This window comes from Dama dama, chromosome 11 (genome assembly GCF_033118175.1).
Source record: "Dama dama isolate Ldn47 chromosome 11, ASM3311817v1, whole genome shotgun sequence".
Taxonomy (NCBI): domain Eukaryota; kingdom Metazoa; phylum Chordata; class Mammalia; order Artiodactyla; family Cervidae; genus Dama; species Dama dama.
Genome location: NC_083691.1, coordinates 92,969,851 through 92,975,482, shown reverse-complemented (window position 1 = coordinate 92,975,482; position 5,632 = coordinate 92,969,851). Strand labels below are relative to the sequence as shown.

At 40.8% G+C, this 5,632-nt stretch overlaps 1 non-coding gene across 1 annotated transcript; it reads right to left on the bottom strand.

Moving 5' to 3' along the window:
* Positions 1–2,350: 2,350 nt before the first annotated feature.
* On the bottom strand, positions 2,351–2,457 carry LOC133065770 (U6 spliceosomal RNA). The gene has a single exon (XR_009695018.1). It is a non-coding gene; the product is annotated as a U6 spliceosomal RNA (small nuclear RNA).
* Positions 2,458–5,632: the final 3,175 nt, after the last annotated feature.

Below are 5,632 nucleotides of genomic sequence, written 5' to 3'. Positions count from 1 at the left end.
TTTTTAAACCATTTCCTTACAAGCGTAGATTTACATCTATCTTTACCTTTTCTCTTGCTGTTTTCACATGACCATCATTCCGTATTAGCATGTATAGAGCTGCCTTATTTTTCCTAACATCCCACAGAGTACTCCAAAGTACCCAAAACAGACATATCAACATTTATCTGACATGTCTTCTATTGCTAGATGTTTGGATCTGTCTTTTGCTATTTCAGATAATATTGCAGTTTTATTTACATTATTTTGAATATGAACGTTTCTATAGCATAAATTCCTAGAAGTGAAATTATGGCATCAAGTTGTACGCACATTGGGGATTTCAATAGCTGTTGCCAAATAAGCCCACTCTAGAAAATACACCAATTTACACTCCCACCAGGGAGTGTTCCCAGCAAGGAATAAGAATGACTGTTTCCTAAGATCCTCACCAACAAAACGAGTTGTCCAACATTTTTTTACCTTTCTCAGTTGAAGTGAAAATGATATTTCAGTGTAGGTTTAATTTTATTTTCTCTTACAATTAGTGAGAAAAATCTTTTTTTTTCATGTGTTTAAGGATATTTTGTATTTCCTTTTCTGTAAACTGCCTGTTCATCTCTTATACCAATTTTTATGTTGAGTTGCTCTTACTGGTTTGTGGAAGTTCTTTGTAAGTCCCTTTTGAGGATGGGTTACCTTATTTTTTCCAGTGTGTTATTGTGTCTTGATTGTGCCTATGATGTTTTGTGATGCAGTTTTTATTGTGGAAATGTACACACAACATGCAGTTTGTCATTTTAGCTACGTTTAAGAGCACAATTCAACGGCATCAAATGCTTTCACGTGCTGTGCAACCATTGTCGCCATCCATCTCCAGAACTTCGCATCTCCCCAACCTGAAACTCCGTATCTGTTAAACAGTAACTCCCCTCTACTGTACTGATCACCTTTGCTTTTGAACTTTTGAATTTTATATAATACATAGAAAGATTTCTCTTTTCCCAGATGTATATCTTTTAATCTACATATTTTTTTCTTTTGGTCAGTGCTTCTTAGTCCTGACTGCATTCCAATTACCAGGGGAACTTTTGAAAAATACAAGTGCCTAGGCTTCACCTCTAGAGATTTTGATTTAAATAACTTGGGATGGGAGCCAAACACTTATAATTCTGTTGTTTGTTTTTTTTTTAAGTATAGTTGATGTACAATGTTGTATAAGTTACAGATGTGTAATACAGTGATTCACAATTTTTAAAGGTTATACTTCATTTATAGTTATTATAAAATATTGGCTGTATTTCCCATAAGTGAAGTGAAGTTGCTCAGTCTTTGTGACCCTTTGGACTATAGACCACCAGGCTCCTCCCTCCATGGGATTTTCCAGGCTAGAATACTGGAGTGGGTTGCCAAGTCCTCCTCCAGGGGATCTTCCCAACCCAGGGATCGAACCCAGGTCTCCCGCATTGCAGGCAGATTCTTTACTATCTGAGCCACCAGGGAAGTTTATGAATACTGAAGTGGGTAGCCTATCCCTTCTCCAGGAGATCTTCCTGACTCAAGAATTGAATTGCAGGAGGATTCTTTACCAGCTAAACTACCATGGAAGCCCTCATTTTGCCTAATGCCCTCCAAATCTATTCATTTTGCAAATGGAAAAATTGTATTCTTTTTATGGTTTTTTTTTTTTTTTTTTTTTTTTTCTTTTCTTTTTTTTTTTTTTTATTATTATTTTTTTCCAGTGGGTTTTGTCATACATTGATATGAATCAGCCATGGATTTACATGTATTCCCAATCCCGATCCCCCCTCCCACCTCCCTCTCCACCCGATTCCTCCGGGTCTTCCCAGTGCACCAGGCCGGAGCACTTGTCTCGTGCATCCCTCCTGGGCTGGTGATCTGTTTCACCATAGATAGTATACATGCTGTTCTTTTGAAATATCCCACCCTCACATTCTCCCACAAAGTTCAAAAGTCTGTTCTGTATTTCTGTGTCTCTTTTTCTGTTCTGCATATAGGGTTATCGTTATCACCTTTCTAAATTCCATATACATGTGTCAGTATGCTGTAATGTTCTTTATCTTTCTGGCTTACTTCACTCTGTATAATGGGCTCCAGCTTCATCCATCTCATTAGGACTGGTTCAAATGAATTCTTTTTAATGGCTGAGTAATATTCCATGGTGTATATGTACCACAGCTTCCTTATCCATTCATCTGCTGATGGGCATCTAGGTTGCTTCCATGTCCTGGCTATTATAAACAGTGCTGCGATGAACATTGGGGTGCACGTGTCTCTTTCAGATCTGGTTTCCTCAGTGTGTATGCCCAGAAGTGGGATTGCTGGGTCATATGGCAGTTCTATGTCCAGTAAAAATATGGAACGCTTCACGAATTTGCGTGTCATCCTTGCGCAGGGGCCATGCTAATCTTCTCTGTATCGTTCCAATTTTAGTATATGTGCTGCCGAAGCGAGCACTCTTTTTATGGTTTTTCTTGAATTACAGTTGTTGTTATTCAGTTGCTAAGTTGTGTCCAATTCTTTGTGACTTCATGAACTGCAACACACCAGGCTTCCCTGTCCTTCACTATCTCCCAGAGTTTGTTCAAACTCATGTCCATTGAGTCAGTGATGCCATCCAACCATCTCATCCTCTATAGCCCCTCTTCTCCTCCTGCCCTTAATCTTTCCCAGCAACAGGGTCTTTTCCAATAAGGTGATTATAAAGCTCAGCCAGGACTGAGAACTACTGTTTTTTGCATGTTTACAATTTCATCTTCTATAGTTAGTGAAGTGAAAAGTAAAGTCGCTCAGTCATGTCTGACTCTTTGCGACCCTGTGGACTGTAGCCCACCAGGCTCCTCCGTCCATGGAATTCTCCAGGCAAGAATACTGGAGTGGGTTGCCATTTCCTTCTCCAAAAGTGACAGTGAAGTCACTTCTGACTCTTGACAGCCCCATGGACTATAGCCTGCCAGGCTCCTATGTCCATGGGAATCTCCAGGCCAGAACACTGGAGTGGGTTGCCATTCCCTTGTCCAGGGGATCTTCCTGACCCAGGGATCAAACCCAGGTCTCCAGCATCGCAGGCAGACTCTTTACCGTCTGAACCACCAGGGAAGTCCAGTCTTTGGTTTATGTGTAATTTTAAGGTAAAGTGTGATATGAAAACCAACCTCATTTTTTCCAAATGGTTATTCAGTTATTCCAATATCATTTAACAAATATGGACTATCAAAACTGATTTCAAAAAAGAGAAATTCCTGCTCCCACCAATTAATATTTGGGTGATTTGGGGCAAATGAAACACTTTCTGCCTCAGTTTCTTCAGCTATAAAATGGGGATAATAATAATACAGTTGCTTTGAGGATTTCAAAAGTTCATAAATTTAAAACACTTAGAACAATATCTAGGCCTTAGTAAACTACCATATCAATATGCCACTTTTAAAAACTTTTAAAAAAATATTTTTATATATTTATTTGGCTGCACCCGGGCTTAATTACAGCACATGGGATCTTTACTTGTAACATACAGACTCTTAGCTGCAGCGTGTGAATTCTTAACAGGGATTGAACCCAGGCTCCGTGTATTGGAAACACGGAATCCTAGTCACTGAACCACCAGAGAAGTTCTGATGTGGCATTGTTAACATTGTTATTGTTTCAGTTCAACAAATGAACACATGCCGGGCCAACACAGATATCATGTAATGTTACATAATCACTACAAATCAGACCTTAAAAGAGTTCCGTTTCAGTGAAAAGAGAATATAAAATCAACTTAAGCAGATAAAAATCAGTATACATTAAGTAGAGCAAAAAATACACCAACATATTAGCCACAGTTACGCTACGTAAAAACTGGATTTGCCTCTTAATGGGTGTCAGAGCAAAAGATACAGCCAAGCCAAACATCAGGAGAAGGACTTATTAATTGCAGCAAGTCAGGAGAATACCAGGGATCTTTCCCAAAGCAGTGTCTCCCTGCACAGCAAATTAAAGAAGTTTTCTTGCTTGTTTTCTAATTCTTTTTCCCCCTTTGAGGAAAGTTTATGGGGACATGCATATTCATGAAGGGACTTGGGCAGAACGAAATCTAAGCTTTAGCTGATTGAAGTCACTGGGTCAGGGAAGGTCAACATCATCATCCCTTGGGTTCCAGTTGCTCTGGTGGTTGAGGACTTTAGGCTAATCTTTATCATTGAAACAGAACTGGGAGTCTTTAGAACTGATATGTTATCTTTGCTATCTTTAGTTCTCTTGCCATAAAAATTTCTGTGTTCTTTTGTTCCCTTGAAAGTGAAAGTGAAAGTGAAAGTTCCTCAGTCGTGTCTGACTCTTTGTGACCCCAAGGACAGCAGCCTGCCAGGCTCCTCTCCATGGAGATTCTCCAAGTAAGAATACTGGAGTGGTGGCCTTGCCCAGGGTAATGTCCCAACCCAGGGATCTCCCACATTGCAAGCAGATTCTTTACCATATGAGTCACAAGGGAAGCCTATATACATATATATGCCTCTGGCTGTGTTACTCATTGTGCTCAAGGGCCCAAGAGAAAGGAGCAGTGACCCACAAGAACTTGACCCAGACCTGCCCAGGAGTGTCCAGGAGTTTCCAGCAGAGGCGTGGGTTGGTGGTGGCCTGCTGCAGGCTTGGAGGCACTGAGTGTAGGTATACATATGGGACCTTCTGAAGGAAGTCACCATTATCTTCATTACCTCCACCATAGTTTGGCCCCAGGTAAATAGCAGGGAGGGAACACAACTCCACCCATCAACAGAAAATTGGATTAAAGATTTACTGAGCGTGGCCCCGCCCATCAGAACAAGACCCAGTTTCCCCCTCAGTCAGTCTCTCCCATCAGGAAGCTTTCATAAGCCTCTATCCTTCTCCATCAGAGGGGAGATGGAATGAAAACCACAATCACAGAAAACTAACCAATCTAATCACATGCACCACAGCCTTGTCTAACTCAATGAAACTATGAGCCATGCTGTGTAGGGCCACCCAAGACAGATGGCTCATGGTGGGGAGTTCTGACAAAACGAGGTCCACTAGAGAAGGGAATGGCAAACCACTTCAGTATTCTTGCCTTGAGAACCCCATGAACAGTATGAAAAGGCAAAAACAAAGGACACTGAAAGATGTCCCCAGGTCAGTAGGTGCCCAGTAAGCTACTGGAGATCAGTGGAGAAATAACTCCAGAAAGAATAGAGACATGGAGCCAAAGGAAAAACAACACCCAGTTGTGGATGTGACTGGAGATGGAAGTCAAGTCTGATGCTACAAAGACCAATAGTGCATAGGAATCTGGAATATTAGGTCCATGAATCAAGGCAAATTGGAAGTGGTCAAACAGGAAATGGCAAGAGTGAATATTGACATTCTAGGAATCAGTGAACTAAGATGGACTGGAATGGGTGAATTTAATTCAGATGACCATTATATCTACTACTGTGGGCAAGAATCCCTTAGAAGAAATGGAGGAGCCATCACAGTCAACAAAAGAGTCCAAAACACAATACTTGGATGCAATCTCAAAACAACAAAATGATCTCTGTTCGTTTCCAAGACAAACCATTGAATATCACAGTAATCCAAGTCTGTGCCCTGACCAGTAATGCTGAAGAAGCTGAAGTCGAATGGCTCTATG